The 12,063-nt window shown below is 39.0% G+C and overlaps 1 long non-coding RNA gene across 3 annotated transcripts in view; it reads left to right on the forward strand.

The window, feature by feature from the left end:
• The window catches only part of LOC111091096, a 151,432-nt gene that overhangs the window by 88,251 nt on the left and 51,118 nt on the right, over window positions 1-12,063 (forward strand). The window contains exon 4 of one of the 3 annotated variants that reach the window (XR_005373892.1): window positions 2,377-2,619. The exons of the other annotated variants lie outside the window; for them this stretch is intronic. This is a non-coding gene — a long non-coding RNA (uncharacterized LOC111091096). Of the gene's footprint in view, window positions 1-2,376; window positions 2,620-12,063 lie in introns of those variants that run through there. 3 annotated transcript variants of the gene reach the window in all.

Here is a 12,063-nt window from a genome sequence, read left to right on the forward strand (position 1 = left end):
ACAGAAAAGTTGAAAGCACAGTCCAAAGTAGTTCGTTACTGAACCTTTTGAGAGTAAATTGCCCGTGGATGCTCTATTGCCATGTCCCCCTAATGCTCAAGTGTGTGTTTCCCATGAAGACTTTCTCCTACGTAACCACAGGTCAACCGAACAGAGGAAACTAATATTGATACATGAGTCTTATCTTGTCCTCGGCTTGGCCAGTTATCTTGATAATGTCCTGATAGAAATTAGGCAGTTCAGAATCATGTGTTACATTTCATTGTCATATTTCTTTTTTTAAAAAGTTTTCTCGTTTTTATTTTTTATTTTAATATTTAAATTCAATTTGCCAACATATAGTATAACACCCAGTGCTCATCTCATCACGTGCCCTCTTTAGTGCCCATCACCCAGTTACCCCATCCCCTCCACCCACCTCCCCTTCTGCAACCCTTTGTTTCCCAGAGTTAGTGATCTCTCATGTTTCTTTAGTCTCTCTCAGTCTGAAATAGTTTCTCACGCTTCCCTTGACTTTCATGGCCTTGACGTTTTTGAAGATTGCAGGTCTTTTATTTTGCAGAACGCCCTTCGACATGGGTTTGTTTGATGTTACCTCATGATTTGAGTTATGCATGTTCGTCAGAGATATTGCAAATGCGATACTGTGTTCTTCCCACTGCAGCTTATGCGGTGGCACCCAATTTTGACCTTATTACCTGATGAAGGTGGTGCTTCTGGGCATCTCCACTGCAAAATTACTCTTTCCCCCTTTGTAATTAATGAGTATTTTGAGAGGAGCTACTTTGAAATTACATAAATGTCTCACTTATCATCAGACATTCAATTCACTCATTCATGGGCTTATGGTTTCCTATTTTATCCAATGGGTTATACTCCATTATCATCATTATTTATTTTGATACTCAAAATTTCTGATTTGGCAGTAAAAGCTGCCTCAAACTTTGACGTATGTCCCCATCGTTCTTTGAGTACTTCCTCATTCTCTGTCATAAAAGGATGTTCTGGGATCATCCTGTACTTTTTCTTTCTAGTCTTGAGTTCTCTCCAGCTCTTTAAGCAGCCTGGGTTCCTTTAACTGGAGAATGTATTCAGGAGGCCAGGCTCTAGGTGTGCTCATTGCTATCAGCATATCACTGCTACCAGTCCTAGGGAGTGTGTGTGTGTGTGTGTGTGTGTGTGTGTGTGTGTGTATGTGATGTATAGGGCATAAAACACGTACACATATTTACGTATATGTATGTATCATATACGTATGTTTTGATATAGAAGCACAAATACCAGCTCACCTGCACCTCGCACACATATTCAAACGTTCAGACACATATTTGTATCGATATTTATTTCTCTTTCTATGTGTTGAAAACACAAGTTTATACTGATACCTTCAATTCCTACTCAATACAACCGTACTGCAGGGTCATTATAGTTTTCTTACTTTCTATATTTGTGATCTACTATGCAATAGTGAGAAACCTGTCCCCGCCATCCTTACCTATTTACATATTTGGTCGCTCCCTGTATTAGCCAATTTTCTACCTCTGCTGCCATTTCTTCTCACACATTGACACCCTCCTCACCCTGCTTGGCTCTAACACCTTACACTAGGCCACTCCCTCTTTCCTCCACGTGGTAGAGGCCCATATTACCCTACTTGTGGTCTGGTACCTGTACCAGGCCATCCCCCATATGGATCCTGTCCTCCTTTGCTCGGGTTCAGACACTCATCATAGGGTCATCACCCAGTGTGGACACCCTCTTCACACTTCTTGGCCTCTGAATCCCCATCCCTGGCTGATCTTCACATGATTCCCAGCTCACCCTGCTTGAGCTCAGATACTCCATATAGGCTGCCCTCATGGGGATACCCTTCTTGCCCAGCTCAGGCTTTGACACCTCTTTCTGAGCCATGGGGGCTACCCCTACCCTGACATGGGTACCTACTTATTCTGCCAAAAAGGAAAAGGTACCGCCTTTCTACTTTTGCAATTTCACATTGAAAGAGGTAAATTAGGTAGCATAGACTTCATTCACTCCAAGTTAAGGATTTAGGGTGTGGGGTATTTTTTATGTGAATCAGAATGTCAAATAATCTGGAGAAATAGTAAGTGCATAAAATTGTGCATAAGTTCAAAGAGTCAATGCTTGATAGGCAATATTCCATTATATTTGAGCAGTGTTTCGAAGTTTACTGTAATTCTGAAAAGACTGCATTTGATTTAGGATTATAGAGAAAATATTACCAAAGAGAGGCCTTAGAAACTCTTATTTTGGGGCAGAAGATATTCCACAATATCAGATTCCTTTAAAGAAAACAAAATTTGGAACTGTGAACTACTTATGCTAACAAGAAAAACCCTCTTTATCTCCTCTTAGGATTCACCTTCAGAAAAATGACTTTGTTGGTAAAAGGATGGATTTTGTTATGGAACAAGAAGGAATTGTGACTTTAAGAATATGATAATTGGAATGGGTAATCATGGAAGGTGAAGATCTTCTGTGGAGATTTTTGAAAAGAGATAGGACTCAGGCTGGAGGCCTAAAGAACCCTCTGGCATTTCGTACCACTAAAGTGGACACCAGTTTGGTGCTTTATAAATAAAATCTCATTTACTTTAAATGCTGGAAGCCTCAACTATGGTATCCATTAAATTATTTGCTATATAGATAACTAATAAATTTTGATAAAGACTAATTCTAAAACCAGTAACAGTAGTTGCAAGTTGTTTATTTGCTTTTAGGTTATATTAATTGTGACATTATCAAATAGTCAAAATGAATGTCCTTATTATAAAGAATTCATTGAAGACCTTGCCTTGGTTCCAGTTACTGGGACCAGAGCTATCATTTATGGCCTCCTGGATCGTGCCTTCATAATTCCTAGGGACACGGTTTACATAGACTGTCATGTGAAAAGTGCCTGTGGAGCTGGGCATTGAAGCAACTCTGCAAGTATTACATAATCCACTGTCACTTGTCCGCTTCCCACATTCTGAAGTCAAGCAGCAGAGGAAAAGGGCTTGGACCCAGAAAGGGAGAGAAATATTGCTATTGGCTGTAGATTGCCAATACCGACAGGCTCCTCCTCTAGTCTCAAGCCCAAATCCTGAGCCTTGGAGGAGATATAGACACACTGCTGCTGGCGATGTGTGGGAATATCCTGACATTTAAGCAATTTAAATTGCAAAAAACTTTGTATATCAGTAAGAGGAATTAAAACAGAACTAGCTTTCTGCAGTGTAATTATGTCTTACTGAATTAGCAAAGTAGCATGACCTTCGAGCTAGTCTTTGGTATACCAGGAGAATTGCGTCTTTGCCAGCCCGCCCGCCCGCCCTGCTGATGCAGCATCTGCAGAACTCCGGGGAGTCCATTTTGAGCGTGTTAGGAAGGAACTCTACGAGATTAAATTCCTTTTTTCCATTAACAAAAAGGGAACACTTTCTGCAAAGCCAGTCTTAGCCAGCAGAGGGATTTGAAACACTTGGCAAGATCATTTCTGAGAAAGAGGCTGAATCCTGTGTCTTGCCCCACTGAGGCCACAGCCAGCCACAGGCCGTGACCACCTAAGCTTTGCAAAGGCTATTTCAAATAGCTTTCTCTCTTCACTTTGATGCTTGCATTTTTGACGTCGATTAAGAGAATTAAGTAATTAGCTTGTTGGTCTGTTTAGTGACAAGTAGATATTGATACTACGACAGAAATAATAGTTGCCAGTTGTTGAGTGTTTATTTTGTGCCATGTACTGCTCTAGACTCTTTCCGTGTATTGTCTCACCTCTGCCCTCTGAGATGGCTCATCACATCTGAGATGTCTTCAATTGTAAAGTCACAAGTTAGGAGGCCTTTGCATAAAGCTGGGACCTCCTTCTCAGGATAAGGGTAAATGAAAATAAATTTATCATCCAGAAGAGTAAACGAAGAAAACTTGCATGGCTTGGTCAAGACACTGGGTACAGGGAGGGTAGAAAATTCTCCTGGTGGGAACACATGAAAATCTTCAGAGCTTAACTTCCCTTTGGCCCTATAGCAATTGTAAGACACTTCTGGATTTCAAATATGTTAAAATGTAAAAGCTTTTGTCTTCCAAGTAATGAATTACGGTATTACTCCATTTTTACAGATGAGGAAAATGAGGAAGAGAGATGAAGTTACATGTCTGAATTTATTAAGTGAAGGAGCATCTGGGATACATAGCCTGTGCTCTCTGTCCCTGAACTTGACCCCTTCCAAACATTTATGATAGTCTGGTGTGTAGATGATGTATGTGAGGAAATGGCTATGTATATTAGTTATGTCAGGAAGAAAATTTCATATATAAGGATAGAGGGTCGGAATCAGAATGTATTTCTTAGGTATAAAAATAAGCAACGAGAGTGTTAGAAACTCCATGCCCTATGTTTGGCCCCTCTCATCATGTTTTTGCCAGAAACATTTTCAAATATTCAAGAATCATATTTTTCCCTGAAAAAGAGAGCTTTCTCTTTGATGCCCTTGTGGCTGTTTAATTAGAAGATAAAGCACATAAAGGAACAAAATTTCCCTTCACCTTTTTGTTTTAATCCCTGTTTATCAAAGGACGTGCTATGTATTGCTTAGGCTAATAATATTCCCTCTAATGTGCGCTGTGACTACGTGAAGAATATCCTTAGTATTCAGAACTCATGGCTGGATAACACAGCACAGGCTTTTTTAATAGAAAATATTTGAAATTGAAATAGCTAACAGAAAGGTAATTTTTAAAAATGTTTTATTTATTTGTTTGAGAGACAGAGAGAGACAGAGCAAGCATTAGAAGGTTAGAGGGAGAGAATCTTCAAGCAGACTCTCTGCTGAGTGTGGAGTCCAATGCAGGGTTCAACTTGAGGCTCAATGTAGGGTTTGGCCTCACAACCCTGAGATCATGACCTGAGCTGAAACCAAGAGGGGGATGCTCATTAACCCTACTGACCAAACCAGGCACCCCAGAAAATTTTTGAAGAGAAACTTTTATCTTCTCAGCTTGTTTTCCTAGACCCTAATTTTCTTTTTATTTTTTCTTTCCTTCTTTTCTTTTTTTTTTTTTTTTTTTTTTTTTGCTATAATGCTATATTTAAAGATGATAAAAGTCTTTAACTTTTGGTTTGCTTTGGCTTACTCTTACATTAGTATTTAAATAACATTTTCAACAAAATAATATGGTTATACAACCATATGATGAAACTGGCTCATGGAAGGATTGAGATACTTTTCAGTCATTCAGATTAATGGGATTATTGCTTCTAGCTTAAAGTTTTTTTTTTTTTTTAAGATTTATTTACTTATTTTAGAGAAAGAGCCCAGTGTGAGCAGGGGGAGGGGCAGAGGGAGAGCCTCAAGCAGACTCCCTGCTGAGCATGGAGTTTGACACTGGGACTCAATCCCATAACCCTGAGATCATGACCTGAGCTGAACTCAAGAGTTAGATACCTGGGGCAGCCTGGGTGGCTCAACTGTTTAGCACCTGCCTTCAGCCCAAGGCGTGAACTTGGAGACCCGGGATCGAGTCCCACGTGAGGCTCCCTGTGTGGAGCCTGCTTCTCCCTCTGCCTGGGTCTCTGCCTCTCCCTCTCTCTCTCTCTCTCTCTCTCTCTGTGTCTCATGAATAAATAAATAAAAATCTTAAAAAAAAAGAGAGTTGGATACCTAACGGACTGGGCCACCCATGGGCCCCAGCTTCCTGTTTAGACAAACGGATAACACCTGTTGAACAATTTCTGTGGTTTTCAGCTTTTTTAACTCCTCAAAAGATAGAGGCCTACTGGTTCCATACATTTGTGTTTTTAGACTTTTTGTGACAGTATATATTTTTACATTTACTTCATCAATAACATTTTTTCAAAATATGGAGGCATATTACTTGCTCTTAAATGTTTCCTAACATGTCTTCTAAGATGTCTCTAATTTGGGGCATGAACTACTGATTGCTTTTACTTTTCTTGTTTGCACAGAGTCAAGTACTTACTTAGCTGGGTAGTGGGAATATATCCTGCTGATTAAGGCCCATTCCTGCTCTAAAATATCTTACATGCTAGGGTGGAGACATATGTACATAGTCAACCATTAATGTGATATGTGCTGAATAAGTTTTTTGTTTGTTTGTTTTTGTTTTTATTTTTTTTTAATAAAGTTAGAGGTGGCTTGCAGGTCAAAAAATGACCTGTGGTTCAAGTAGGGTTGATAGAAAAGCTATTTGAACAAGGCCATGACACACAAATATGCATTTACCAAATAGGGTAGATGATCCAAATATGCAAAACTATGGTGGGTCTTTGCAATGAGGTGTAGCTGACTGGGTGGGGATGCAGTTCATGACTTGAGGTCAGGGAGTGGTTGCTGTGGGTGATACAGGGAGATGATGAGTCTGCAAAGCCAGTGGGATCAGATTAGCTGGAGCTTTGTATCTGATACCAAATAGCACAGGAATTAGCACTTGATGGGATGACCACTGGGTATTATACTATATGTTGGCAAATTGAATTTAAATTAAAAAAATGTATAAAGGACAGTAATTGCAATTTCAGGATACTTTCCCAGCCGTTTTGAAACTGCTTTCCTTTTCATATCCTCATCTTAGCTTTGTAAATTTTTCAATTTTTACTGGTGTTCCTGCTTTATGATAGGAAAACCAGATAGAGAGGGATTTTCTAGTGAAGGGTTTGTCCTGGGGCCAGCTGGGGTGGGCAAAGCTCATTAAGTGCATGTTTTTGAAAGCACACACATGATTTAATAGTTAAGAAATGTGCCCAGGGACTCAGAGTACTAAAATACTGAGGGATGGTTGCTGAATTTTTTTGCCTGCGCTCCCGGGACATTTGCTGTGCTGAGAAATGGTGAAGAAAGTGCTAATGAAGGATGCCAGCGGAGCCCTCCATTTCGGGCTGTCATCCCAGACAAGGTCTGCAGAGTGTAATGAGGCGAACAATCAAGTTGCTGTAGTCTGAAAAGGTTAAAGCAGCTTCAGGGATCACTATTTGTGCTTCTTGGGTACTGGAATGTCATGCCAGTAATAAGCAATATGCAATCCAGAGAAAAGAAGCAATTAGTTCTCTGCATTGGTGAAAGGCTGCCCAGCTTCAGAATGGATGGTGAAGACTGTGGATTCTTTTCCTTTGAGGTGGAACTGAGTCACAAAGACTCAAGCCAGAGGTGAGTGAATCTTGTCAGTCTGCCAGCAGCATTTATGGAGTTCCCACCATTTGAATACCATATAATCAGGTTTAAACAAGTCCTCAAAAGTTTAGAATGTGTACTCCATGATATCAGAGAGTAGCTTTGAGTCACTAGCCTAACGAAACTCTACGATGCTTTTGTTGGGACTTAGATTTGGAACAGACGGTAAATTCCACAAAACAATAGTTTAGACTTGGTCAGAAACAATGAAAACCATAAGGAGAGGTAATCTCACGTTAACCACACCAGGAAACAATGAAAACCATAAGGAGAGGTAATCTCACTTTAACCACACCAAGAAATTTTGTTCAAGTTATCGAAATGTGTATATATATTTCATTAGTGATGTTGGGGCTCTTTAGATATCATTTGCAATTTGTTAGTGAACACCGTTATATTCTAGGCACTGCCTTCTGCACTGGAGAAATAATGGTTGAGGATAGCTAGTTGTTTTTCTAGGATTTTACCATCTATGTGGCCTGCCTTAGAGTGCTGTGTGGCACCCTAATACTCTCCCCACTAGGAAAAACATGGGAGAAATATCCCCAGCACGTTTTCCACCCACTCCATGGAGGGCAGTCTCTTAAGGCATGGCAAATGGCAAAATCTGAATCCTGGGAGCAATGTGAGCTAGATGTGCACATGGAACACCTTTCCTGGTGATTCTGATTCTCTCCTGCTCATCTCCATACTCCTTGCTCAAGTAAGAATTGCTCTTCAAACTTTAAAGCATAAACTGTTTAAAAAAACGATTAAAGAAGACCACTTAGGTGATACAAACAAACTTCAATTCTTCACAAAGTGGACAGACTCCACCTAGAGTACTGCCACATGGGGTGGAAGGCAGGCAGGCTTTATAGGATAAATAGTAAAGAGTAAAGAACAAGGAAGAGAAAAATGGAAAATATCTGATTGGCTGGAATCACATAGTCAACTTTGTTTGGGGAGAGAAGAACAAGAAAGTAAGTATAGAACCCAGAGTTGGCTTGGTGTTTAGGGGTTGGCTGACTGGATATAGACAATTTTTGGTCAAGCAGAGCATTTGGTGGGACGTGAAAGGTATCTGAGTTTTGGTTTGCTGATGTGGCACCTTGGGTAGGAGTGGCTTCATCTTGTGCCTAGAAATTTATCTCAAAAATACAAAATATGTTGAGATCTTATCAAAATGAAGATTTAGATTCTGTAGGTCTGAGATGGGTATTGAGATTGTGCGTTGCTGCTCTTCTTCCTGGTGATGTGGGTGATCACCCACTGCAGACCATCCTCAAAAGGTTCCCATTGCATGGAAATATCCTTAGACAAACACTTGATTCTTCCAGACACCACTTCAAACAAGTTCTTTTCTGGGGAGCTGTCCATTTTTATTGGTAAGACATAATGTGGTAAAACAAACGAGGAAAAAAATACCATGGTAAGGTCGAAAGACATAGTCTCAGAAATTAGTATGGTGCAGAACTGATTTTTCTAAGGAAATAAATCTTGAGGAGGAGAGGAAGAAGAAAGAGGCAAGTGATCTTTCGAATCAGTATTGAAACACAGCTGCAAAGGCAGCTCGTGGCTTGGAGATGAGAGTGGGTAAGTAGCAGTTTTTACTCTTGGGATGTGAATTATCTTCCAAGCCAGCAAGTTTCAGTGTTTCCTGGGTTTCTTGGCTAACGTGGTTTGCTGAAAGGGAAGCATCGAACCTGTAAGCTTTTAAAAAAGCAGAAATTGTGGGAGTTGCAAATATTTACTAATATCTGTGCTACTCAGCAACTTTCTTATTTGATTCACCCATCCCAAGTTGACACCCTTGGGGGAGGGGAGAGCAGCGTTTTTGCAGAGGTAAGTTTCCTAAAGATTTTTAAAAATGGATTTACCTTTGGGAATGTGAGGCCTAATTGTAAATAAACTCTTGCTGCATTCACATCAGCAGTCCTGGATTAGTTAAGAGCTTTACTTGTGTGTGCCAAAAACCACTTTTTAAAAATGGCTGAAACTATGTAATCAGCAACTTTGAGTTTGACAGAAAACTGTATAGAAATCGGGACCCATTTCTCTTTGTCTTTGTACCCTGTACTCAACTAAATGATGGCTTTTCCTCCTAAGGAAGTGTTTACTATATTTTCTAAATGTTTACAGATCATTACCATGCCTGCGCTTGGCATACTGATCATATTTGCTCCTTTTCTCTTGTATTTCTTTTCTTCCCCCCCATTTTAAATCAGATCAATACTTCCGGTTCCTGTGATTCCTTTTTTTTTGTTTTTTTTTTTTTTTTTTAAACCTAGAAGCTACAGGAGATACCTCTCATGAAAACAAAATACAAGAAACTTTTAATACAAGAACTGGCTAAAAATATGTCTTTGTACAATAATCTCAACTCGGTTGACTGCAACACTCATGTCTACTGGGGGTTGGTACGTTTAGAACTGAATATGAACTCAACTCCCCAAAGACATCGGATAAAGGTCTCAAACCAAGTGTTGCCTTAAAATATAGACCATATCTGTGTGTAGTTGTATTCCTGTACCCTTTAAAAACACGTCCTTTAGGAGTAGGCGTCAGTGAACACCAATGAATGGAACAAGAAAGAAACTATTTTTCAGACACTCAAGGCAAACACATGTCATTGGAAAAAAAATCACAATAAAGAGAACACTGTCTAAAGAATATACTATTATCCTATTCCTCCACCTTTTGGAAAGGTAAGAGCCTAGTGCTGTAAATCAATGAAATCTATGTCATCATTTCCAAGGTACGGTCCACCAGCTCAAGCTCTTTGTTAAAAATGCAGATCCCTGGGCCTCACTTCAGATCTTCTGAATGCACGATTGGATTCTGCATTTTCTTTCTTTTTTTTTTTTTTTTTTAAGATTTTATTTGTTTATTCATGAGAGACACATAGAGAGAGGCAGAGACATAGGCAGAGGGAGAAGCAGGCTCCATGCAGGGAGCCTGATGTGGGACTTGATCCCGGGACTCCAGGATCATGCCCTGGGCCAAAGGCAGGCACTAAACCACTGAGCCACCCAGGCGTCCCGGATTCTGCATTTTCAGTGAGCATCTCTAATTAAATGTTTGCAACTGAAAATTTGATGACTACTCACAAATTAAATTGAAGGGAAAAGGCTGCTTATAGTTTTCCTTGGGATTAGAAAGGAAGCTCTTTAAAGAACGATAGGTAAAAACTAGGTGAAAGTGTCACTTATCTATCCTTCCCACCCTAAATTCCCAGAAACATTCCCTGTACCCAGATATCCCGTGAGAATTTGCTTCTAAATTTATTAATTAATTAGGAAAGTAAACTTATTTTCATGCTTACAGTAATAAGCAACTTATTCAGAGCTCATTACCATCCCATGGGTCTTAGATTTTTTCAGTACTTGTAAGTATATAGATAATAAAAGACAAGATTTTTTTCCCTTTGAAACTAAAAAGAAGGATTTATATTTACCATAAGAAGAATAGATGTCATTTTAACATACTTTCTTTGTGCCCAGGTGTTAGTGTTTCTTCGAGCATTTCTGTCATTTGAACCTTGACTTCCATCCCAAAACCAGTAGCAGAATTCAGTCAAATAATACTATCCAAAGGATATATATATATATATATAAATATATAAATATCCTTCTATATATATTTTATATATATTTATATATATATATCCTTTTATATATATATTTATATATTTATATAAAGGTATATATTTTTATAATAAATATTTATTGAAATAGTTTTCAAAGTTTTATTTATCTGTTTTTCAGAAGTAAAATTTGTTTTAAACAGTATCTGTCATGGAAATTCAATATGCAACATAGATACAAATACAGCTCCCTGGTTGTGTGTGTGTGTGTGTGTGTTGCAAGTGGTGAGGCCTGGGGCCAACTCACTCAGTTATTTCATTCTCTTAGAATGAAAATAAAAATCAGCAAACTATGGTTCACGGACTAAATCCTACTACATCTTGTTTTTGCAAATCATGTTTTACTGAATACAGATAGCCGTGCCCTTTTATTTATGTATGGTCTGTGGCTGTTTTTGTGCTGCAACCTCAGAGTAGAGAGGTTCAGACAGAAACCTTTTTAGGCAAAACCTAAGTAGAATATTGCTCTCTGGCCCTTTCCAGAAAAAAGTTTGCTGATCACTCCTCTAAAGGGGACAGTGTTTGCAATGCACATCTCCTTGGCCTCGCGGGGTGCGTCTTCATCCCTGTAGGTCATCTCTGTTCAAACTAAGTATTTACTACAATATGCTTTGCAGATATTATTATTATTTATATTATTTTCTGTGTGTTCCATGCCATGAAAAGGTGAAAAAGCCCTTCCTTGGGGACATGATTCAATGAGTGAAGAGCTGGCTTTGAATATCCTAATACATTAAATGACAGTGAATGATGTAATTCTTATGGAATATTTTGGGAATATTTCTTCCCAGTATTTTTTAGTCCGCATTGTTTGACTTTATCTTTTCCCTAGGAAAGGGTTTTTTGACACAAGTTTATATGTAAACAGTATTAATTATTTCCTTTTCCTCTGACCTTTAGCTAGTAGAGGTGGATCCCTCTAATCAACGGGCAGGGCAGTCTGAGATTCTGAGGACAGGGTGGTAGAAGACTTCTTTCTCTTTAATGCCCCTTTTCATATACAGGCAGACAAAATAAGTGAATTGTCTCATCAATAATGAGTCCTAGTGATAAGAAGTTAAAACCTAGTCATTTATATCTTACAAGATTGGTTTAAACCAAACTATGACCCAGCATACTACTTAGTACCCATGAAATATATTTGTTTAATCAATTATGTTTTATGACTTAGCTATAAGTCTCCACCTGGTCTTGTGTATAAGGCCAGCCAAACTGCCTTTGGAAAGTTTTTCCTTGAAGATGACAATT

The sequence above is a fragment of the Canis lupus genome, chromosome 19, assembly GCF_011100685.1.
Source record: "Canis lupus familiaris isolate Mischka breed German Shepherd chromosome 19, alternate assembly UU_Cfam_GSD_1.0, whole genome shotgun sequence".
Lineage (NCBI taxonomy): Eukaryota > Metazoa > Chordata > Mammalia > Carnivora > Canidae > Canis > Canis lupus.